Below are 25,770 nucleotides of genomic sequence, written 5' to 3'. Positions count from 1 at the left end.
ATGCATATTTATGTTTCATTACTGCACTTACCATACTGTACTATGATGGTCCATTTAAATGCTGTGTAGTAGGATCATATTTTATATATTATTTGATGTGCTTCCACACCCCCTACCACACTTCCTTGCCCATCACCATGTTGGTGCACAATAAACTACCCCACACATTAGTGGCTTACAAACACAATATATTGGCCAGGTGCAGTGGCTCACACCTGTAATCCCAGCACTTTGGGAGGCTGAGGCAGGCAAATTACTTGAGCTCAGGAGTTTGAGACCAGCCTGGACAACATGCAGAAGCCCCATCTCTATCAAAAATACAAAAATTAGCCAGGTGTAGTGGTGCACGCCTATAGTTGCAGCCACTCGGGAGGCTGAGGTGGGAGGATTGCCTGAGCTTAGGAGGTCTGACGCTGCATTGAGCCATGATTGTGCCACTGTACTTCGGCTAGATGACACAGAAAGACCCTGTTTCAAAAACAACAACAAAAACCAAAATGGTTTATTATTCCTCATGGTTCCGCGGTTGATAGGGCTCAGCAAAGTGGTTCTTGCTTAAGTGTTTCATGCAGCTGCAGTCAGATGGCAGCTGGGGCTGGAGTCATCTGAAGGCTCATTCACATAGTTGACAGTCAGCTGGGGGCTTGCTGAGACCGTCGACTGGAGTGACCACATGTGGACTTACCACAGGACCTGCACTTCTCATAGCATGGCAGCTGGCTTGTAGGAGGGAGTGTTCCAAGGCCAAGCATTGCAAGAGGCCTGGCAGAGGTTACAAGGCTTCCTGAGACCTAGTCATACAAATCCCAGAATGTCCCTTCTGCTATATTCTATTGGCCAAGAAAGTCACTAAGGCCAGCCTAGATTCATGGGGAGGGAATTACACTTCTCTTCCTGATACAAGGAGTATGATATATATCGCAGGAAGGCAAGTATTGGTGGTGGCCATCTTTGGAGACTAGCTACCAAGGTCACACTTTCCTGATTCAGTCAGAGCTTTGCAGGATTTGGGTTGTTGCAGCATGAATGCAGTGAGAAAGACGGTCAGTAGTTTCAAAGAGTCTCTTGAAACTTACAGCAGACAGGATGCTTTGTTGCAGTAGCCGGGCTTTTGTAAAGAGGAAAGAGCTTGAGGGACTGAGCACTTGAAATTGACGCCAGAATGGTAAACAGGGAAGAAAACAGAAGCTGTTTTTCTGCCTAAAAGGAAATAAAAGTTTGACCAGCTAGTGGGAAGAAAGGAATCACAAAGAGATGTAGCTAATAGTAAATACTAGAGCTCCCAGAGTAAATCTGAGGTATCGCAGAACAGAATGGACTGTTGCCTGGCTCCTCAGGTGTTGCCTGGGAGACCACAAGCTCTTGGCATGGGCTGGAGAGAGGCTGAGGAGCCCTGGTGGGAGAAGGTGGCTGGGAGGTGCCCTCCAGGGTCCTGTTTGTCTTTGTAACACGGTGGTGATGGTGAGGGTGTAGAGAAGAGGGTGAGTGTAGCCGGTGGACTTGGAGGTGTCTCATGGTCAGGACAAAGATCTAGCAGGGATTCTGTGGCTCAGTGGATGGCAGTGGATAGTTGCTGGCAGACCTCAATCACTTGCATGCCCCTGGTGCCAGGTCAGAACAGAAGCCCCCAGAACACTGACTATCCACGAGAAGGAGCAGTGGGAAGCAGAGGAGCTGGAAGTGGACCAAGAATCTACTTAAGAGAGTCTTTTGAAATGTCCAGATGTGGCTGTTTACTTTCAACTAAGTTTGTGCTACTGAGCAGAATGGAGTGGCGGTGGTGGTGAAAGAGTGAACCTGAGTAATGAAGCGACATTTTGAAGAGGCTCTGTTTGTAGGTTTCTGGGCTAGCACCTGGGGCCACCTTCAACCTTTCATTCTGTCTCATCTCTCCCGTGGACTTGGCACCATGCCCCCTATTTCTACCTCCAAAACTTCTCTTGGCTCCACCTTCTCTCCATCTGCACTGTTGCTTAGCTCAGGCCTGCGTTATTTCTCACCTGGACAACTGTGGTGCCTCTTAGGTACTTCCCTACCTCCAGGCTATTGGGGCCTGATCAAACCCTTTTCTGCTGGCAGTCAGAGGGATGACCTCTGTTCTTTACCTAGAACTGTGCCAATCCTTCCTGGAAATCATTCTGCACCCCAACCTATTTGTTTTGAAATTCACCTTCTGATTTATTGCACAACCCACTTTAATGGCCATCACTGATTTGCCAGAGGTGAACCCCAACTCAACTGGGCCAATGGAAGCCTTTGTCTAGATTTCTGGACTTGGGAACAGAGAGAGCTCATAACATGTATGCAGCACTTAGTGTCCATCCCCCAGGTAAGTACTTGATAGACATCATCTCATTTGACCCTCACAGCATTAGGCTGGTGCTGTTGTTATCCCCATTTCCTAGGTGAGGACACTGAAGACAGAGAAATTAGACAAAACAATGAGTAAGCAAGTAGCCCTGATGCTTAACCAAGTTCCTGCGCTCCTACCTCGATCTCTGTGTGGTCATGAACCTGAGAGGTGTCAAACATTGGCAGTCACGAACGCCAGTGTGTGGAAGAGGCATGCCTGAGAGAGGGAGCTGGCAGGCAGAGAGACCTGGAGACATGGAGATGGGAGAGGGGCAGGCTGCCAGTTGAGTCCCTGGCCCCGGGGGACCGGAAGGTCAACTGAACCTAGCTTGGCCTGTGGTTTGCTTATAGAAGCCAATTAAGTGCCTTCTGTGCCTGAGCTGGTTTGAGTTGAGCTTCTTTCACTGGCAAAGAAAAAAAACTTAACTAAATGAAAGTGATCACACCTGTCTCCCTGCTTAAGAACAGCCACGGCCGGGCATGGTGGCTCACGCCTGTGATCCCAGCGCTTTGAGAGGCCACGACGGGCAGATCACCTGAGGTCAGGAGTTTGGGACCATCCTGGCCAACATGGTGAAATCCTGTCTGTACTAAAAATATAAAAATTAACTGGGCTTGGTGGCACATGCCTGTAATCCCATCTACTCGGGAGGCTGAGGCAGAAGAATCGCTGACCTGGGAGGCAGACATTGCAGTGAGCCGAGATCACGCCACTGCACTCCAGCCTGGGCAACAGAGTGAGACTCTGTCCATTAGAAAACAAAACAAAACAAAAACAGCCACTGGTTCCTCATTACCCTTGGATAGAAGCTCACTTCTTGTCATGACACAGCAGCACTGCAGGTGCAGCCAGCCTGATCTGTCACCGCTCTCCCTCCTGCCACACCCATGCCCCCAATCCTGTGTGTCTCAAATCGGCTGGACTCCCTGCAGTTCCCTTAAGAACCCAGGAAGGTTGCTGGCCCTCCAGGATCAGGTGAGGTGAGATCCACCCATAGCTTGCTCCTCATCCCCAGCTGTAACGCCCCTTGAATCCATCTAGGATTTCACCCGGGCAGTCTCACCAGCTGTGGGCCTTTCCTTTTCTGGAGTCAAAACTTAACTTCTCTTATGTGTCAGCTCCTAAGAACATTTGACATCTTAGAAAATTGCAAAGTGTCCAAATGTACCCAGAGGCAACCACTGTTCACATCTTGACACGCTTTTTATCAGAATTGTTTGTTTATAGGGACAGTGCCTGGTTCTGTTGACCAGGCTGGAATGCAGTGGCTATTCACAGGCACAATCATAGTGCACTGCAGCCTTGAGCTCCTGGGCTCAAGCGATCCTCCTGCCTCAGCCTCCCAGGTAGGTGGGAATACAGGTGCACGATGTGCCTGGCTTATCAGAATTTTTTTTTTTTAATCCAAGAGAATAGAAGGGCTTTTGATGAAGAGCAGCAAGTTCGGGATGGACCCTATCCCAACCCCAAACTCTTACCCGAGAGTGTGTGATCTCTGCTCCTGGAGGTTGCCTCCTAGCTGTAAGTTCTCAGCTTGTATTAGGAAGAATGCTTTCACCAGAACACAATATATCACCTAAAAGTGGCTAAACAACAAGAACATTTATTTCAAGTAATGAAAAGTTCAAAAGTCAGTGGTTCCAGGTATCTGAGATCTGAGTGAACAGAGAACCACAAGTCTCCTGGCCTTCCCCTCCTGGTCAGAAGATAGATAGCTGTCAGGGCTCCAAGCATTATGTTTTCACTCAACAGCACCTAGGCCGAAAGAAAGGGGGTAGCCAAGAAACCTCTCCAAGTGCATCCCTCTTTTTCTTTTTTTCTTTTTTCGAGACACGGTCTCACTCTGCCACCCAGGCTGGAGTAGAATGGCATGGTAGTAGCTCACTGAAGCCTCAAACTCCCAAGCTGAAGCAATCTCCTCACCTCAGCCTCTTGAGCAGCTGGGACCACAGGTGCATGCCACCACGCCTGGTTCACTTTTGTATTTTTCGTAGAGATGGGGCTTCACAATGTTGCCCAGGCTAGTCTCGAACTCCTAAGCTCAAGCAGTCTGCCCGCCTCAACTTCCCAAAGTGCTGGGACTACAGGCGAGAGCCACTGTGACTGGCCCCACATGCATCTCTTTAATTAGGGAGGAAAGTGTTTCCCTGAAGCTGCCTGAAGATATCCCCTTACAAGTCCCAAGTCAAAATTGGGTCATGGGAGCCCTCTAGACAGCATCTGCTACACCCCATTTCTAGTTCATAAGATCCACTGATGTCCCAGTGGATTAGGCATTGGGTCACTTGGAAACCACTCCCTTCTATCCCTACTTCTCCCAACGCAGTCTTTAAGTACCTCTGTTGGTTATCTTTTTAATTTTAGGAAACCTACTTGCCCCTTCCTTCCTCATTCTACCACATGTCCACAGAAGCTCTTGCCCCCCCACTATTGTCCCTGTCAGCCTTCCTACCCTTTTCCCTTCACTGCTACCTCCCAACTTTTATATTTTTACTTTCACATTGTGACAGATGATAATGTTGACATTCTATTCTGCAACCATAATAAAATTCAGGTCAATACAGAAGTTGAATATTAATGAAAACTAGAAAGATAACATTTTCATTATTTGAGATAAGTATACCATATATTTCCTCTGGGTATCTATATATGTAAGTTTTTAGAAATGTCTAGAAAAGTACACATTAAGCCCATTACTGTGGTTACCTCTGGAGAGGAGGAAGGGAATAGGGTGGCAGTGGGTGGCCAAAAGGGACTCTAGCTTCATCTGCAATGTTCTCTTTTTAAAAAAAAGGGAACGTATTCATGTTTTGCTTGTGTCATTCGACTTCAATTTTTAAAAAAATTACTATTCATTTTCAGCCAATTATGTGGGCTCCGTGTGTTTGGATGTGCTTGCGTGTTTGTGCCCAGGGAGGGGAATATTTACTTTGTGTGTGCCTGTGAATGAAGTAGAGTGATTAGTAAGTAGATGAAAAAGAAATGTAGGAAGCAAAAGCAAAACAAAAAAGGGGGCTGGAGAGAACTAATTCACAACAATAATAAAAACTATAGGAATAAACCCATTAGGAAATGGAAAAGTTCTTTATGGGGAGAACAATAGTGCATGAGTGAAGGACACACAAGATAATAAGAATAAACGTAGAGCTCTACTGTATTCATGAATTCAAAGGCTCGGTATTGTATTGATGTCAATTTCTCCAACTTGACAAGCCGGCTTTACAATTCATGTGGAGGAGTTAGTGTGCGGTACTAGTTAGCTAAGAGAGCTGAGAAGGAAGCACAACGAAACATGACATTTGACTTCACAGATACCAAAAGGTGGGACAGTAAAGAAAATAGTCTTGTACTGAAAGGAATAAATGGATTGTTGGGAAAAACAGGGGCTTCAGACCCACCTGACTCAGAATATCAGGGAGTTTTACTTCAGGTCAGAGGAGAAAGGAAGAACTAGTCAACCCCTCATACTGCAATAATTGGCTGCCCGTTTGGAGAAAGGTTAGATCATACATCAATATGATAATCCAAATATATTCCAGATGCATTAAAGAACCAAATAAAAACAAAATTATGGAATTATTAGAAAAGAACAAATAACATATTTAAATCTTAGGAGTAGGGAAGGACTAAACATGGTATCTGTATAAAAAACGATCAAAGGAAAAGATTGATAAATTGGATTATGTCAAAACTGATAACTTCTAACAAAAGATTCTACAAAGATTTAAAGGCAATGACAAGCTGGAAGAAAATATTTGTCACATATCTACAAAAGATCAATATCCAGATTATATTACAAAACTCCACAAGCCAGTGAGATAAAGACAACCTAATGCTTAAAATGAGAAAAAATAACAGGCAATTCAGAAAAGAGAAAATACAAATGCTCAATATACATATGAAAATCTCACAAGCAAACAGGAAAATACAAATTTTAAAAAGGATTCAATTTTTCACCCATGAGACTGGCAAATATTTAAAACAACCGCCTATGGGTGTGGGGATTACAGCTCTCTCATACCCTCTGGGTGGAAGCTTAAATGGTACAGAAATCATGGAGGGCACTGGTAGTATCTGCTAAAACTAAAACTGTGGACATCTTGAGATCCAAGATTCCATTTACCAATCACTCCCAGAGATATCCCACCAGAGAGGAACATGCAATGTAGTTTCCGCAGCACTGCTCATGATGGAGGAAAGAAAAAGAAGCAATTAAATATCCATGGAGCTTACAGAAGATAAAATGTGGTACATTCATGGAAATGAATACAACATAGCTATTAAAGGCGAAAGCAAGCTATGTGTAGCAATAGGAGTATATTGTAAAAATGTAACACTGAGTAAAAAAACCTGCAGCTTAGAGTAAAATCGCTATAATGTGGTATGACTCATTGAAAATACATCAGGACTATGTGTTACTATGGATGGAGACACATAAAACTGTGGAGGGGGTGGGAAATGAGGACTCCAGAGGGTGGCCAAAGGGGACTACAGTTATATTGTCCTACTTTTAAAAAGGAGAATGTATGCACACTTTACCTGTTTAATTAAAGTATAATTTGAAAAGATTCTAATTTGTTTTCAGCCAATTATGCTGCCTCTGTGCGTCTGGCTGTGCTCAAATGTTTGCGCCCAGGGAGGGAGAACGTTTACTTTGTGTGTGTCTGTGAATCAAGTGCAGTGATTAGTAAACAGGTTGAAATGGGATATGAAAAAACAAGGGCCAAACAAATAAGAGCAGAGGGCAACCTATTCACAGTTAATAGCAAAACCTATAATATACCTAGGAATGAATTCAGCAAGAAATATGTCAGACTTTAACCAGAGAAAACCATAAAACTGACCTGAAAGATGTAAAAGATGACCTGAATTGAGAGTAGAGCAATGTGCCGTGGTAGGAAGACTCTATATGATAAAGATGTCAGTTTTCCTTAAATTTATCCATAAGCTCAGGCCAGGTGCAGTGGCTCACGCCTGTAATCCCAGCACTTTGGGAGGCCGAGGCGAGTGAATCACGAGGTCAGGAGTTCAAGACCAGCCTGGCTAGCATGGTGAAACCCTGTCTCTACTAAGAATACAAAAATTAGCCAGGCATGGTGGCGCACGCCTGTAGTCCCAGCTACTTGGGAGGCTGAGGCAGGAGAATCGCTTGAACTGGGGAAGTGGAGGTCTCAATAAGCTGAGATAATGCCACTGCACTCCAGCCTGGGGAACAGAGCGTGACTCCATCTAAAAACAAACAAACAAAAAAAATTTTCCATAAACTCAATGTAACCCCAATAAAATCCCAGCAGAAATTTTCCCGAAACTTGAAAGGCTTATTTTAAAATTCATGTGGTAGGACTAATATGCAAGAATGACCAAGGTAATTTTGTAAAAACAACAAAGAGGGTGAGATTTGTCCTGCCAGTTAGCAAAGCATATTATCAAGCTCAGGAGCAGACAAATAGATCAGTGGACCAGATATCCTACTGGGATTTAGTATTGGACAAAGGTAGCAATTTTAAATTAGTGGGGAAATGATATAGAATTCCACAAGTAGTATTGGGACAATTATTTAACCATTGTTGGGGGATGAGGGGGAACTAAAGTTAGATCCTAAGATTCATGCATGCATATGGAATTTATTTTTTGCATGTGGTAAAAAGGCATATATATGTATATATGTATATATATATATACACACACACACACACACACATATGTAAATGATAAATGTTAGAGAAGAAATACAGGAAAAATGCTTATGACCTCAATACAGGAAAGGCTTTCTTAAATAAAATTGCAAAAAAGACATAAAATTAAAATAGATCAATTTGACTGTATCAAAATTTAAGATTTCTCAAGAGACACAATACAAGAATCACAATACAGAAAATATCTGCAATACACATAAAGTATACAAAATACATAAAGAACTTCTAAAAAATCAATAAGGAAAAGACAACATACCCTAAAAAAAAGAAATGGGCAAAAGATTTGGACAAGTAATGCAGAGAAGGAAATAGAAATGGATAGGAAACACACACAGACTTCAGCCATCCTGGTAATTCAGAAAAATGCAAACTAAAACAAGATATTATTTTTCACCCACCGGATTGGTTAAAATGTAAAACTTGGAGATGGTCTGGAGAAATGGACACACATACTGCTGGCATGAAATTAAATCAGAAAAGTACTTTGAAGAACATTTCAGCAGTTACTATTAGAATTTAAGATGTGTAGACTCTATGACCCATCAATTCCGTTTCTAAGTATCTGCCCCAGAAAAACACTTGTACATGAGCAAAAGTGGCATATACAAGGATGCTGTTTCAGGTTTGCCTTATTGAAACAAGACTGGAAGCCTTTTAATAGTCAATCAATAAGCAGCAATTAAATAAATCATAACACAATCAGTTCTGGTTGCCAGCAGCCAGCTGAAAGGGGCAGTGGAGCCAGCTGCGGCAGGTGACACGCGACATGAGGAGAGTCCTGTAAGGCGCCCTGAGCTCAGGAGCAACACCTCCAGTGTGTACACCACCACATCTACGCAAGCAAACAAAAACAACAATAGAACACAGGACGTGTTTCAATGCGCATAGGAAAACATTTTGGATCAACAGCAAATGCCTAACAGCAGCTACCTCTAAAGTGGGGAAGGGGCCTGAGGTCAGGTTGGGGAGGCCAGTAGAGACTTCTTTACCTGAAATGCTCTAATTTTATTTAAAGGAAAATGTATTCATGTATTACTTGTATAATTAAAATTTAATTCAAAAATTCTAATTCATTTTCAGCCAATTAGCTCTGATTTACATGTGTGCTGTGTTTTCATTTGTGTGCCCAGGGACAAAGCACATTTGCTGTGTGTGTGTCTCTGAATGAAGCACAGTGATTAGTAAACTGATTAAAATTTGGAAAGCAAAATGAAAAAAGGGACAGTTTTTCCACTCACAAAAGCAACAAAACTAATAAGGTACTCAGGAATAAACCTATTAAGAACTGTGAAAAATCTTTATGACAAAAGCAACCAACCTTTATTAAAAGGCATTAAAAACAAAACAAAACAAAACAAATACAATTCTGATTAAAAGGAGACAGACACCATGTCCACAGATGGGAAGAACTGATATTCTAAAGATGTCAATTTCCCCTTCAATGCAATTCTTCTCAAACTTCCAACAGGTATTTTGTTCACAGAACTTTGACAAGCTGATTATAAAATGTACCTGAAAAAGTAAATGTGCAATATGACCAAGACAATTTTATTTTATTTTATTTTTTTCAATTAATAATCAACGTAAAATTTATTGAGAGATCGTATTTTTTTTTGTACTAAGTTTTCAAAATCTGGTATACTTAAAACACATCTGAATTTGGGTGCTACATTTTCTTTTTTTTTTATTATTATTATACTTTAGGTTTTAGGGTACATGTGCACAATGTGCAGGTTTGTTACATATGTATCCATGTGCCATGTTGATTTCCTGTACCCATTAACTCGTCATTTAGCATTAGGTATATCTATTAATGCTGTCCCTCCCCCCTCCCCCAACCCCACAACAGTCCCCGGAGTGTGATGTTCCCCTTCCTGTGTCCATGAGTTCTCATTGTTCAATTCCCACCTATGAGTGAGAACATGCGGTGTTGACCAAGACAATTTAAAAAAAGAATAAGGGGCTGGGCACAGCGGCTCATGCCTATAATTCCAGCACCTTAGGAGGCCAAGATGGGTGGATCACTTGAGGTCAGGAGTTCGAGACTAGCCTGGCCAACATGGTGAAACCATATCTCTACCAAAAAATACAAAAATTAGCCGGGCATGGTGGCATGTGCCTGTAGTCCCAGCTACTCAGGAGGCTGAGGCAGGAGAATCACTTGAACCTGGGAGGCGGAGGTTGCAGTGAGCGGAGACTGCACCACCGAACCCCAGCCTGGGTGGCAGAGCAAGACTCCGTCTCAAAAAGAAAAAAAAGAATAAAGGCCTTGGGGAAAGGGTGGAGTGCTTATCTTATCAAGCGATAAGACACTTTATTAAGCTTTCCTCATTAATATGTACTATTGGCTCAGAAATAGACAAATAGATCAACAGAACTGGAGTCTAGACAGGGAACTGAGAGAAAAGATGGTGTTGGAACTATAAATGGTGCTTAGCAAACTGGATATTTGGAAAAAGAGCAAATTAGAGCTCTGTGTCACACCACACATGAAAATACATCTCAGATGGGTTAAAGATTTAAGCATTTCAAACAACTATAGACATTTTAGATGCAAACACACTATGTATATACGCTGTGGTGGGGACCTGCTTTCATCAGCAGTGTGGCAGGACAGTTTAGCATCCAGTAGGGTTCCAGGCCGACCTCACCTCCCACCTTTGGAAAGGGCCTGCCAAGCATCTCCATCTGGACCTCACAGACTCCTCTTCCTCTTTCTCTCCAGCTCCACCTGGTCCTGGGAAGAGGGACTGCCACACCGGATGGACTGAGGTCTGAAGCTAGCTCCTGCCACTTGTGCTCTGTGTCAATAAGGCATCTCCCTCTCTGGCTTCCAGTTCCTCCTCTATGAGTAGGTAATGGGGTAATGCTCCATTTCTTGTGGGGAAATGTGAAACTTGTATGAGATAATGAATGTGAGCATGGATAAATGGCATGGAGCTTACAAGGACGAGGGGAGCAGATACCTCTACTTTGTCTTGATCCACTCCCCATAACCCCTGCTACGCAAGACTTAACATCCAATTCTTCTTCTTTGCATTGTAACTTCTGAATAATTGTCGTAGAATCTTTTTGGTCAAAAGAAGTTTGAGTGTTGACTTCTGACATTTGATTCCAAGGCAGAAAATACTGATTCAGCACCCAAGGAGCTTACTACCTGTTGCTAGGTGCTGAGAAACACACAAAATAATAAGACATAATCCCAGCCAAAAGACAGGATAAAACTGGTGCTAATTAGAACTATAGTCGGTACACAGGTCAGATAAAAGCTCCCAAAAGAACAAGGAGATCAAGTTACTCTCTAAAAGGTACATAATTTAATTTTGCCCCATTCAGTCAAATATACATTATTGCCCCAAACTAATTTATCCACCTCCACAGTTGATCCCAACCCCTTTGGGAGCTCATCTCACTAATTGTCTCCATCACTAATCGCTCAATTACTCAGGCTCCTTATCCTCAGAATGCTCATCGGCCAGCATTGCTCTCTCTTTTAAGATTAAAAGTCCTGGATCTTGCTTCTTCTTCTTTCCTTGATTGACTTCCACCCATACTGCTCTGGCAGAGATTCTCAGAGGTCCTCCAATGGCCCCTTGGGGTGCTCATCAGCAGGGCCACCATGCTACCCAATTCTAGAGGCACCACGGAGGTTGTGCAGGTGCGCACTGGAGGAGTTCAGGGATCGCCCTGGTCCTCCTGACCTCTCTGCACACACCCACTGCTGACCACCCCGTCTTTCTGCTGAGAAACCTCCCGGCTCTTTCTTTTCAGTGCTCTCAGAGGATTCTTCTTCTCTTTTCTCATCTCCAAGTGTTGGTGCTCCTTGGGCTTGATTTCTTTGTCCTCAGCCATCCCCTGGCCTAAAAATGCCCCAGAAGCCTGTCAACATCTGGATCCATATTTCCATTTGGGAGCCCCCTGGAGCCCTGGACTGGTCTCCATAATTTCTCACCTTGTGCTCTGGAGCTGTGCCTTCAGCTGTTTCTTCTCCATCTGCATTGGGACGTCTCAGCTGTTACCACTGGACTTGGGGTCTACCTTACAGACCTGGCCCCTTTCCAGGGCTCCCCAGCTCTGAAAATGGCATTGCCATCTCACCAGTAAGGCAAACCAGAAGCTCCGGGGTCATCCTGAACGCTGCCCTCTTCCAGCCCCTCTTCATTCCATCCAGCACCAAGACTAACCAGAATATGCAGATCGTGTCCAAATCCTGTCCACTACAACAAAGCTTCCGAACTTGCCTCCTTGTCTACCTATGCTGCTCTAATGATTTCTCCACAGAACAGCCAGAGTCTCAGGCAGATTACAGCAACATACCAGGGCAGGTCACATCCCCTGCTTCCCTCGCTCTCAGGATGTTGGCAGGAGCTCAGCCTTGGTCTCCAAAGCTCTGCATAGCCAGAACTGCTTGCCTCTCTGGTCTCACCTCTCCTTCCTCCCTAGTCAGGCCCTTTGCTCAGAATGCTTTCCAATTTGCTCTGTCGTTAACTTTGTTCTCTTCTTCCTACTTTGGTTTGGAGGATCACCTCCTCAGGGAAGCCTCCAAGAGTCAGATGAGGGCAGGTCCCCTGGTGGTACACCCTTCAGTACTCAGTACCTTTCCTTCAGAGTTCCTATCAGTGTTGGAAATTGTACATTTACATATGTGATTATCTGACTATGTCTTTCTCCCCTACTACCATGCATGCTCCATGAGAACAAGGATTCTGACTATTTTAATTCATTCACCCAAGTATCCACAGTGCTAGGCACACTGCTGGGCTGGGCACACAATTAGGTGCTAAAAGAGAATTATGTGGAATGTATCAACTTTCGTATTAAACAATGGATGCTTAACACTTTGGGAGCTGAGCCTATACACCTGCTCATCTTTCCTAGCCTCAGCCTCCCAGCCCCTACCCTTCACATCTCCAAATCTCCCTTCTGGACTCCTTAGAGGACTCAGTAACAGATCATGTCCTCTCACATCTCACCATTATTCCAGCCTAGGCCATCACTCCCTCAACATGCTCATATTAAGGCCATCAAAACTTACTAATCATGAAATCCAAAGGAAAAATTCTCTATCTTATTGGAATTCTCTGCTGCATTTGACAGTGTTGATTACTTTCTCCTTGAAACTCTTCCCTACCTTGGTTGTCATGGCAACCCCCTCTCCTGATTGTTTGTTGCATCTCTCAGGCCCTTCCTTCTCTTTCTCCTTTTTCGCCTGCCCATACCTGGCTCCTCAAATGTCACTATGACTCATGATTCTGCCCTGAGCCCTCTCCCATTTTTTCTCTACACACTCTCCCTGGTGATCTCACTTATGCTTAGGGTCCCTATTACTCTTGAGTAGTGACAGCCCTGGGCTAGTGCTTCCAGCTAAATCTCCTCCTGAGCCCTGGACACCAGGATCCAAGTGTCTGCTGGGCCCCACTTGGCTGTGTCTGAGTCCACTATCCTGTCCCTCAAACTGGCTCTCCATGCTGTGTTCCCCACCCCAGGGGCCTCCCCACCATCCACCTAGGACTCCACTCAAGATACATGGGGCTGGGCACGGTGGCTCATGCCTGTAATCGCAGCACTTTGGGAGGTCAAAGTGGGAAGATTGCTTGAGCCCTGGAGATGGAGACCAGCCTGGGCAACATGGTGAGCCCCTGTCTCTATGAACAAACAAACAAACAAAACCAAGACACATGGGAATTACCTTTGGCTTGACCTTCTCTCTCACTCTCACAGATAAGCACTCACTAATTATTTCTGGTTTTTATCTACCACAAGTTCTGATCTCTCTCCATACCCACTAGTCTAGTTCAGGCCTTTCCCTCTCTTACCTGGAAGTCTCCTGCCTCTAAGCTGGCTACTTCTTCTAACGGATATCTGGGAGTTTTGGTTTTTTAGCATGCCTTATTCCTCCCTGAAGCCCCTTACTACTTTTAGGGAAATCTTCCATCTTATGTGGCTGTGGTGGGACCTGGGCCGTTCTCTCACATGGAAGCCATGGAAGCACCTCCTCCAGGTCCTGCCTCTTACCACCCAGGTCCTATCGGGGGTGGCACAAGGCCCAAACTCAGCCAGTTAAACCAAGCCTCTCTCTGGACTTTGACTTCTGTCCAAATGGGGAAGAAACAGAATTCTTTGATGTCTAGGCAATACCAACAAACAGACTGCTACTGAGACCCTGAATGTCCCATTCAAGCCTGTGACTTGGGCCTTACCTACTTCATTGCTCCCTGGATATTGTCATGAAGTCTTTTTGATCCAAAGAAAAATTTCTGAATCTCAATTTCAGACACTGGATTTCAAGCAGAAAATAATTATTCTGCCCCTACCTAGCTGGCTGCCCGTTGCTAGGTGCCGAAAGGTACAAGAAAATGAGAAAGACATGGCCCCACCCACGAGGCAGACAAACCCGTGCTAATTAGAGCTGGAGTCAGTACCCAGAGGGCAGAGAAAAGGCCTCCCAAAGAACATGGAGATCAGGTTACTTGCTAAAATGTACATAATTTACTTTTGTACCTTTTCACCAACACGGCTAATCCCTTCATCTCTACACTTAATCCCGGAGCTCCAGGGCCCCTCTCACTGCCCCACTCTGCTCTCAACTGGGCTTGCACTGCTTCCTCCCTCCCATGTCTCCTGGAAGAATCAGCTCCTTCCTGGACCTACTGCCTGCTCCAACTCCCCCTCCCTCCTTTCTCAGCCAGACCCAGTTCATTCCCCCCACATCAAGAGGAGCTTCTGCCCCTTGCCCCAAAGTTGCTGTGACAAAAGTCCCCAAAGGCCAGGTCTAGGAGATGCCTGAGCCTCCACTGACCTCTGTGCATGTGGCCCACCAATGGCCACTCTGTCCTTTTGGAAACTCTCCTCTGGCTTCTAGGAACCCCATGTTTTTGGTCTTCTCCTCTGGCCCCTCCTTCTCAGTCTCTTCAGCAGGACTCTCTTCCTGTACCCATTTCTAAAATGTCACCAACTCGTTTCTGGCCTTGTCCTTCTTCTTTTAAGTGCATCTCTGGTTCTTCATCTATCCCCGTTGAGATGCCCACACTTCTTTGGTGAGCTCCCAACTGGCACAGGTACATATACTTTCCTACTTGATGCCAGCTATGCACATTTTCCTTCCTTGCCCACCCTCGCCCTTTGCTCCTGCCTCTGACTCAGACAGGCGGGAGGACTCTAGGTGATAGCCTTCTGGACTGCTCCTATCACATCTATCCTTATGTCATCTCAGTCCAGAGCCAGCTCAGAAATTGTCCCCTGGCCCAAACTGTTACTCTAGCAGCTTTCCCTGAGAGGTGGCCATGCTGCCTGCTTTCTTTGCCCTTTCATTTTCCTCTGCCCCATCTCTCACAGGAAACTGCTCTTGATGAGGGTCTAGTGGCCCCTAATTACTACATCCAGCGGGCTCTCGGTCCCTCTCTAACTGGCCTTTCTCTTTTGTCTGTTGGCTCTCTTTTGGAAGTGCTCCACATCCCCAGGTTTCCATGCCAACATAGGCTGCAGGTGCTTTTTCTATGTCTCTCTGACTTCTTTTTCACCTTTGTGGGCTCCCCTCTCTCTGCCCACCCCTTAAATGGGGGCAAGGCTCTTGTTCCTGGACCCCTCTTTTCTCAGCTGACACGTTCTGCTAGAGCCAGTTCACCAAAGCCCATGGCTACAAGCACCATAGTCTCAATCCAAATCTCTTGTTTAAATCTCCTGCTAGGATCTAGAACCTCTATCTAGCTCCTTGCAGGCCACCTCCTCCTGGATGCCCACCTCTGACTCAACCTGTCCAAAATTGAGCTCAATAATTTTCTCTCAGCCCCCAAACATGCTCTTTCTCCTGGGTGTTCTTTCATTCACCCAGTCACTCACGACAGAAAACAGGAAAGGTATCCTTTACTCTCTTTAACACCAGCAACCAACCAGTCAGCAGATTCTCCCAATTTCACCTCCTGGATCTGACCACTTCCTTCCATCCTCTTGGCCCCTACCCTTATCCCTCCTGGACCCTACCTGGACCAAGGCAATCATCTCCTCTCTGGCCCACACGCCTCCAAATTTCTCCAAGCAACCAGAGTAATCACCCCAAAAGAGAAATCCTACCATGGCACCTACTTGCACAAAATGCTTCACGGGCTCCCTGTTGCAATTGAAGACCCAAGTCTTAAATTAGACATACTAGCACTATGTGATCTGGTTCTGCTTTCTCCACCCCAGCCTCTCATTTCAAGCTTCAGCAATCTCCAGCTGTCTATGAGTTCATCCATGATGCCTCTCACCTCTGCCTCTGCCTTCTACTTGAGTAATTCCTACCCATCCAGTCACCTCTTCTAGGAACCTCCTTGGATAGTCCCATGAAATTTCACACCTGCACCACCAACCCCAGCTGCCCATGCTTCCATGTCCCAGGCATCTCTCTGGCCTTCTCCTTCCTATGTATCATTTTAGTGTCTGTCTGTGTGTTTTTCTTAACTCTTTGAACTCCCAAGGGCAAGGATCATATTTATCTTCGTGTGTGTGTGTGTGTGTGTGTGTACTTTTATAGATACAGGGTCATGCTATGTTGCTCAGGCTGGTCTTGAACTTCTGAGCTCAAGCAATCCTCCTGCCTTGGCCTCCTAAACTGCTGAGATTACAAGCATGAGCCACTGTGCCTGGCCAATATTTAAAAACCTATCATCATGCCTGACACAAAGTAGATACTCAATAAATGTTGAGTAAAGTTACAGGCCACTTACTCTCTCTGAAAACTTCTCTCTTCTTCCGACTTTCCAAGAAGTGTACACCAATTCATATTCCCCCCAGTAGTGTGAAACTGTGCCTATTCCACTATCCTCATCAACATTGGGTATTCTTAAATTTCTTCCCCTAATTTGTTAGGGAAAATTTGTATTTCCTTGTTGTTTTTATTGTTGATCTTTGGTTATTAGTGAAGTTGAATGTTTTTTCAAAAAGTCTTTCAGTCAATTCCATTTCTTTTCCTGTAAACTCAATTTAGGTGACTTACACACACTTACTTGTTTTGGTTTTACTATTAAAGTTTTGGGTGTGTTCTTTTATACATTAAGAATCTGCAATCACTCTGCTTTTTGGTTGTTTGTGATATTACTTGACTTTGAAAATATTTAGTTTTAATGTAGTCAAATTGGTTGGCCTTTGCCTTCTTGATGTCATTTTGTTGCTTTTTGGCTTAAATGGGCTCCCCCATTCAGTCACTTGTTAAATATTCCTTTTCCCTCTGGTTTTAATGGGCTCATTTTTCCTTTTGACCTTTGAAAATAATTTTTGAATTTGGGCGTGTGCTCTGAGGTGAAGTTGGAATGGACTTTTTCTCTTTTTAGTGAATCAACAGTTCATGCCTCAATTTTGGGTAACCCTTTCCTTCTTGGCTCTGGCTCTGAGCTTAGCTATTCTTGGCTGATTACAGCATTTATGGTCACAGCTTTCTCAGAGCACATACCACCTGAACAAGAACTGGAAGGCTACAGGAAGGTATGATTCCAGGCACAGTGACAGTGAAACACAGGGAGGTGTTTAAGGGTTGGGAGCAGAAAGCCTTTCTGGAAGCCCTAACAGAACAGTGTGTGGAAAGATGGATCACCTACTTTGCCAATGTGAATGGCTAAATTTAGCTGGCATCCACCTGTCCTGGAGGCTTCCAATTCTGCAAGGAAACATTATTCGGGGTCACAAGAGACAAAGTGTCCACTCCACTCCTCACCTGCACCAACCTACCTGTATAGACTCTGCCAGCACATTTCACCGTCAGCAGAAAAATCATCTCAGCCAGCTCCTGCCAAGTTCATCTTCTGGGGGCTGCAGCCATCATCACGATTCCTCCATGCTGCAAGATGAGTTCTTGACCCAGAACCTGGGGTCACCATGCTCCTTGTTCAATTACTGCTCTAGGCACCAGGGTATCTGAAGGTAATGCTAGAGCTGGAAGGGAACTGTGGAATTATCTAATCCAACTACCTCATTTCACAGATGGGGAAACCAAGGCCCAGTGAGGGGAGGTGACCCACAGCCATCCAGCAAGTGAGTGGAAAGCATCCTTGCTGGGAAAACTCAGTGTGAGGACTTTGCCTGTCAAATCTTGACCATAAAAATATTTGGACCCTGGGTTCTAAAATAATTACATGGTGAACTTGTATATTGTTCAGGAAAGTGGCATGGTGCATAAAGAAGACAGTGAAATCAGAGGAATACAGGCCTATTTTTGCCAGTTCTTTCTGGAAGACCTGAAGTTTGTTCTCTCCTCTAAAAAATAGGGATAATCAAGAATCCAGGATGATAGAAGCAAACTCACCCAACAGACTGAGGGTAAGTCTACATAGGGTCCTCAAACCTCAAGACCTTAAATGGGGAATACCATGAGTATGTGAGACCCCCCCAACAAAAAGAAAGAAAGAAAGAAAAACCCTTGCAAACTGTATAGAACTGTGCCCATAGGAGAGGCTGGTCATTCTAGTACTGACCACCATGTAGGTGTCAATTCTCAATAATCCAGGCAGCCCGACTTAACTAGCCAACAGTGGTTCCTGGCCTTCTTCTATCATCTTTTTTTTTTTTTTTTTTTTTTTTGAGACAGGGTCTCGCTCTGCCACTGAGGCTGGAGTGCAGCAGCATGATCTCGGCTCACTGCAGCTCCACCTCCTGGGTTTAAGTGATTCTTATGCCTCAATCACCCGAGTAGCTGGGGTTACAGGTGCATGCCACCATGCCCAGCTAATTTTTTGTATTTTTAGTACAGATGGGGTTTTGCCATGTTGGCCAGGCTAGTCTCGAACTCCTGGCCTCAGGTGATCCACCCGCCTTGGCCTCCCAAAGTGCGGGGATTATAGGCATGAGCCACGGCACCTGGTCGCTTCTTCTATCATCAATAGCTTAACGCTGGTATTTTTCCTCTTTGATCTAATTTCCCATTTCAGTTATTTCACCCCAGCAAATATTTATTGAGCAACTCCCAGTGATGGCTTGAGAACAGATGAGGTCACCTGCCGAGTGCTAAGCCTCCCAGGTTTGGGTGGGTGGATCGTTGCATGCTTGCTATCCAAGGCTAAGCCTCTACCTGTCCATCTAGTGCCGTCCACTCCAGGCCACTTGGGACACAGGCCATCACTTATCCCTGTTCGCTGGTGGCCTTTGTCTTCTTGATGTCATGTCATTGCTTTTCAGCTTAGAGAGGTCCTCCACTCAGATACTTGTTAAACATTTTATTCCTTTCCTCCTGGTTTTTAATGGGCTCATATCTCCTATTTGGCTATTAAAAATAGCCTCTCTCTTCCCTGGCCCCTTCCCCCTCTGAACAGTGATGTGTCCCAGACTTCCAGTCCTATCTGAGAACCGGCAGCCTCCCTGGTGCCTTTGCCCCAGCTCCCTAACTGCAGGCAGCCCTCCACCTCCTTCTTCCCCTCATGACTACAGGGAAGACAAGGACAGTGGTGAAAGTGAGGCTCTGAAGGGCAACAGAATGGGACACAAATCCCAGCTCTGCCCCCCATCTTGGGCAAGTGCCCTCATCTTTTGAAGCTCTTCTGTATAGTGGGCAAAACCATGTCAACCCTAGGATGTTCTCTTAAGGTTTCAGGGAGGTATTGTTGACAAAATGCTCATCAGGGCCTGATCCAGAAAAGCACAGGCCAAATATTAGCTAAATAAAAAAAGAACAGTCCAAATGGGTCACTTCCACTCATCTACCTCTTTCCCTTTATAGTTGGAAGAGGTGACCTGTTCCTCTCATCTCCACTTCTTCCTCTTATTCTCTTCTCTTCCCATGGTGATGTGATGTCTGTCTCTATTGCTCTGCCAACCCCAAGATGGATGACAAGACCTCCTAACTGACCAACCCAACTGTCTCTTCTTGGTCGTCTTGCTGGTGCTGCTTACCACTGGAGGCTTCATATTCCTTCTCAAAACCCCTCCCTCCACACCTTCTCCCTGGGCAATCTCCTGGAATCCCAAGTGAAAGGGGCCATCTCTTCCGGGAGGACAGGTGGGCTCCTCTGGCTGGGCACCTGCAGAAGCAGAGCAGGAACACCTAGGGGTAGGGAACCAGACTGTGAAGTGCTCTGCTCTATTAACAGAGAGAATGCCACCCTTTAGGCAATAGGGAAGGACAAAGTTAAGCCAAGAGCCACAGAACATGACCTAAGCTGGTAAAGATGGCCAATGGTAGCCATTTGGTTGGTGGGTTGAAAGAGACAAGATTGAAAGCAGAGAGACATCTGGTGCAACTGTTCAGCAAGAGATGATCTGAATTAAAAGAAGGAGATGGATATAGGAAAAATCAAGGGACCAGAGAGACAGGACTAGAGGTGCAGTGGTGTCATCACGACCAGGGATCGGGAGGCCCAATCTAATCTTGCTGGTTCTGGACATCACTCATACTGCACACCCAGACTGTTAGGAGGGCACAGCTGCCAGGGCTATTAGTCACAGTAGCTGTGGTGTGTGCTATGTGCCTGTGGTCCCCAGTTCCTGTCAGTACAAAATGGAACCATATGGTGTTCATAAAAATGGCTCTGAGGGTGGAAAGAAGAACTGGATCCTATTTGGCCAGTAAGTAAAAACAAACAAAACCCAAAGCCAACCACCAAAAAGCAGCCCCCCAAATGGCCCACCCCATCTGTGAATAGTAGTCTAACCCCCACAGTATTGTAGCTGGAGTCTGGGGGTTGGACTGAGGTCAGTTTTTCCCCGGAATGGTCTGAGGGAATAGGACGAAAGGACTTAAATCCCGGTGATGGGCTCATATGGGTGTGTGTGGCAGTGGGGCCCGGCTGCAGGGAGTTCTCAGACTGTTACCCTAAAGAGGACACTCATGATCTAGGAGGGAAGGAGGAGATGGAAATGGGAAAATGAGCAAGGCAGAGGACCATCTAAGATGTGATCAGAGTTCAGGAATCAAGGGCCAGCCTGGTCTAGCTGTGAACTCTTGGGCAAGTCAAGAAACCTCTCAGCAGAGCTTCGGTCAACTCTCTGTGAAACAGTGGTTCATGATCTGCACTCCTGCAAGCTCACCTGCCTGCCAGCCTATGGGGAGGAACTCATAAAAGCAGGAAAGCTGGGGAAGTCCCATATGCAGGGTTAGGGTGTGGGAAAGGTAGAGGGAGGGAAGAAGAGGGAATCCCCTTGGCTTATAAGTGACCCAGGAGTCCACCTACATTCAGATCTTACAGGGTGTCTACCACCTGGTGGGGCTACTCCTTAACCACATGTGGGCTGTTGCCACAGTGAGGATGCCAGGCTGGGCAGTTTTTTTTTTTTTTTTTTTTTTTTGAGACGGAGTCTCGCTCTGTCGCCCAGGCTGGAGTGCAGTGGCGCAATCTCGGCTCATTGCAAGCTCCGCCTCCGGGGTTCACACCATTCTCCTGCCTCAGCCTCTCTGAGTAGCTGGGACCACAGGCGCCCGCCACCACGCCCGGCTAATTTTTTGTATTTTTAGTAGAGTCGGGGTTTCACCGTGGTCTCGATCTCCTGACCTCGTGATCCACCCGCCTCGGCCTCCCAAAGTGCTGGGATTACAAGCGTGAGCAACCGCGCCCGGCCCTGGGCAGTCTTTTATAAGGTTCTTCTCACATATCTTTGTTCAAAATACTACTCTGCAGGCTGGAAAATAATCTCTGTAACTTCAGAGTTGCCAAGAGATTTGGGAGGCGAACGGAGTTCCTTTCCTTCTAGGAAAGACTGGGCCACCCAATTACTTAGGGATTCTTAGCAATTGATTGAACCACCTATTCATCTAGCCACCAGGTCAGCCAACCAGCAGGTACTATGCCGGGCCTGGTCAGGTAGGTTCTGTGCTTGGTCAAGGAACAAAGACTAAGCCCCTTATCTTTAAGGGTTGTGCAGGGTCTTGATGACCAAGCCAAGGGATTGGGTCCATAAACAATACGGAATTACTGAAGGGCTTTTTCTCTGCCTCATAGACACTTCCATGTCTTCTTTGGCTCTCAGCTAAGATCCTTGACAGTTCTGCACTCAAGAGACTTCAAGTTTATTTTTTAATGCAAAAGATCCTTTGATTAAACACTTGATTGTCTTAATACACTTTCTTTCTACCACTAATCTCTAAGATTAAAATGACAAGGAGATAAATGTCACTGATGTTTCACAGAAGACAGCTTTGGAAATGTTAAAGACATCTTGGTCCAGCCCCCTCCTTGACTTATAAATGGGGAAACAGAGGCCTAGCGAAGAGTAAGGAGAGCAAAGCCACATGGAAAGTGGATGGGAATCAGCCCCAGGGCCTTAGCACCTGCCTGCCTGCCCCTTCCTTGGAGGGTCACCACTACCAGTGTGGGGCAGGAGGCTGGCAGAGGGTTTGGCTTTGGAAAAGGTGTTGAGCTGTCCAAGTACAGGCTCCACACAAGCTGCTCAGGAAAAGCAGTGAGAGGCCAGAACCACCCAGAAGATTAGTCTTTGGAGAAGACTCGTATCTAACCCTTTGGGATATTTGACAAAGCGCTCTCAAACATATGCCTCCTCTGGTTCCTCATGGGGAGGAGGCTGGACAGACAGGGGTTACCCTCCAAGAGAGGGAAATCCATGGAGGGTTGCTGGGTAAACTGGTGGCTAAGTAGGGGCTCAAACTGAGGACTTTGGTCTCCCAGAAATAAGGCTATACCTTGGTGTTTTCCTTTTCAGGATACTGCCTTTGCAGAGAAGGTAAAAAATAATTAATGGACTTCACACAGAGGTCCTGAGATATGGTCTCCCAAATAATCTCTACCTAACTCCACTAAAGCCATAATAACATGGTATTATCTACCCACAAGAATGACTCTGCCCTCCCTCCTGCTGATCTGAGCTCCACAAGGAGGGCATAGTCATTCTGCACCAGCTTCTCAGAGCTTGGAAAAGAGCCTGGCAAATGCTCCTCAAATGAATGAATGAGAGGGAGAGCTGGGGGATCAGATCACATCCCTAACAGGCTGGAGCTTAGTAAGGGCCAGTGGCAGAGAGCCATAAAACAGAGGAAATAACATTTATGGAGACTGTGCCTTGGGGCAGATGCTGTGGTGGTGGTGTGTTCTCTATGTGACAGGTGAGGTATAGTCACAAAGGCAGGGAGTAAGCACTGGGACTCCCTCAAGCCTTGCATCAAGGTTCTTCAGTCCTTCAAGTCTATCTCTGCCCAGCCTCTGAGTCCCTTTTCCAGGATCCCAAAGGGAGACCCAGGGCTTCTGTCTGAAGCCTTCAGTTGCTGCTTAGCCAGCTTTTCTTCTTTACCTCAAGCCTGCCTAACAATAGAAGTTTTTCTCAACATACTTCATTCTCCCCCTGAAGCTTGGCAAATCAAACTGTGTTCTTCCTGGGACTTTCAGGAAGATACTGGGGAGGGAGAGTTGCTGGGCTGAGACAGGCCAAGCTCTCTAGGCAGGACCATCTTCCATCAAGGAGAGCACTTCTTCAGTCATTCCTCTTTTCAGAACAGTGGCCCTTTCATACATTTTGGTACATTGGGGAGTGAGTTTTGCATTCGATGCTAGGAGACAGGGTTCTGGCTCTACCCATCAAATGGACACAGGTGACAGCCCTTCTCTGGCCTCCTTTCCTGCAGCTATTCAATAGAAGTTGGCTTTCCTTCTATCATCTTTCACTGCTTCCTTCTCCCCAGCCTACCCTTTCTCCTGTGTCCCTGCCTCATCCACACTCACTCCTTATGTCTACTTCTCCCCACTCCCAGTGATCTAGAGAAGCCAGTAGCCTTCTCCATGGCCCTGCTACTTTCACCACTCAAATGCCGTCCTGTTTCTTGCTGACAGAATCCCATCTCAAAGGCTGTTCTGACTGGGTTACTCCCCAACTCCCATCAGATCCTCATTTGTGATGGTTCCCAGTTGGATGGAAATGAAGAGTTCTCAGGACTGAGTTTTGGGGCCTGCCAATAGCATTTCAGCTTTAGATTCCCTTAGTATCTCCCAACAATTTGCTAGCTTTAGATAGACTGACCTCTTTATCCCAAAAAGCCTTTTTGGGTTCTGATTCTAGGGCAGCCAGATAGTGGTGGTCCTTCATTTTACTTTCATCCCAGTCTCTTTATCTGTAAGCAGAGATGCTTGATTAGATGGTAAAATAATAATAATAACATCTCATTTATTACTTCACTGCTCAAACCTTTATATTTGTTCTTCAGGCCTCCACCTGAAAGTCAGTCCTTCCAGGCCTACATTGGGTCCCCTCTTAGACCTTCTCTTCTAGTAGCTGACACAGTCCATGTCTGTGTATCGCTGACATTATCTACTCAATGTCGTGCCCTTTCCCACTGGCCTGGAGGGCTCCCTAATGGCAGGAACTGTCCACCCTGTAGTCCCAAGGCCTATTCCTGTGTGGGATTCTGCCAAATACCAGCCAAATGACTGACAATGCAGGCCCCCTTGGGAGACATGAGGAGCCCTCATGGGCCATGGCCTCTAGGAACTCAGTCACTACAGAAGGGGAAGTCTGCCTAACACTAGCAGTAGCACTCAACAGAAGGCTGTTCCAGTCAAGTAGATCTCCAGGGAGAAGAAATCCAGGGAAGCTTCCTGACAGAGGAAGTACCTGGGCTCACATGGTACACTGACTAAAGCATAAAGCCCATGCTATCCTGAAAGTGCACTGCCACCTACTCAGAGCCCAGCTAACATCCTCAAATGGGTCCAGGAAGACCCTAGATTTTGGGAGAAAGAACTCCCAGGATATTAGGACTAGAAAAACTGTCTGCTCCAAAGACCACATTTTACCTATCTGGAAACGGGCCCATAGCAGGGCAAGGACCAGTTCCTAAAGAAGCCCAGACCTAGGCCTCATGGGGTCTTGTGGTCACTAGGTACCATGTGGGCAACCATTTCATACTGAGCCACAGTGACCAATGGAATTGTGTGTTTTTCTAAGGCCTGCTGCCCCTACTCTTTTCCAGAAAAGGTATCTACTTTTCATTTTCCTAAAAGGCAGTTCAGGAAGAGGGGGCAGTTGCCTGGCAAGGTAGGAAGCATTGTGGGGTGACAGAACGCTGATTTGGCAGTCACTTTGGGAAGGGGTGGGCTGCAGGCTCCCTGCTGGAAAGGGCCACAAATCTTTCAGAGGGAGGCCTGTTTGTGACTCTTAAGCGGGCTTGACCTAAAACAGAAAGCTGCTTTCCGAGGGAGAGCAAAATAAGCAGTAATCTTGGCTTCATTTATCATCCAGGTGTCGCCACAGGAGAGTAGGGACACAAAAGCCTTTTATTGTTTGTTTTGTTTTTGGAATTTGCAATTGTCTATTTTGTTAAGTCTTCCCACTAGGCTACAATCATGAGCTCCTGAAGAGTCAGGCCTGAGTCTTGCCCCTGAAATCCCCAGCAAGCCTAGTACAGGGTCTCAATGTTTGTTGAACAAACCATCCTTTCCAGGTATGAGTCTTCAGCTTGTCAAGACTTTGCAGAACCACGAAATCTATCCAGAAACACAGAAAAGAAGAATTCAGAGATAAAAGCAGAAAAGAATCAGATAAGGAAATTACCCAGCAGATATGATCAATAAAAGTTTGGTTCTTTGAAAATACCTCTAAAATAGACAAATCTTTGGCAAGTTTTGAATGAAAAAAGGAATAAAGTGACAATGGGGAGACTTAAGTGAACAGGAGAAAACCATACTCAATTTTATAGCAACAAATTTAAAGCCTAGGTAGAACAGGTGATCTTCTATGAAATTACCAAAGCCCTTCACGACTGTGACTCAATAAAACCTCATGACAGCCCTGTGCCTTGGACAGGCAGTATTCCTACTA

The 25,770-nt window shown here is 45.6% G+C and overlaps 1 protein-coding gene across 7 annotated transcripts in view; it reads right to left on the bottom strand.

Annotated features, from left to right (window-relative positions):
• Positions 1-3,039: 3,039 nt before the first annotated feature.
• Positions 3,040-25,770, bottom strand: part of BLCAP (BLCAP apoptosis inducing factor) — a 34,013-nt gene continuing 11,282 nt past the window's right edge. Inside the window, exons 2-4 of one of the 7 annotated variants that reach the window (XR_010119395.1) lie at positions 17,752-25,436; positions 7,198-7,582; positions 3,040-3,939 (exon numbers count right to left, since the gene is read on the bottom strand). The gene's annotated coding sequence lies outside the window, so the exon portion shown is untranslated. Of the gene's footprint in view, positions 7,583-8,510; positions 25,437-25,770 lie in introns of those variants that run through there. The other 6 variants (XR_010119399.1, XR_010119394.1, XR_010119393.1 and 3 more) reach the window with 6 other exon arrangements.

Source organism: Symphalangus syndactylus, chromosome 24 (assembly GCF_028878055.3).
Source record: "Symphalangus syndactylus isolate Jambi chromosome 24, NHGRI_mSymSyn1-v2.1_pri, whole genome shotgun sequence".
In the NCBI taxonomy this organism is placed as follows: Eukaryota; Metazoa; Chordata; class Mammalia; order Primates; family Hylobatidae; genus Symphalangus; species Symphalangus syndactylus.
The sequence above is the reverse complement of the archived record's forward strand: the minus strand, read 5'-3'. Positions and strand labels throughout refer to the sequence as shown.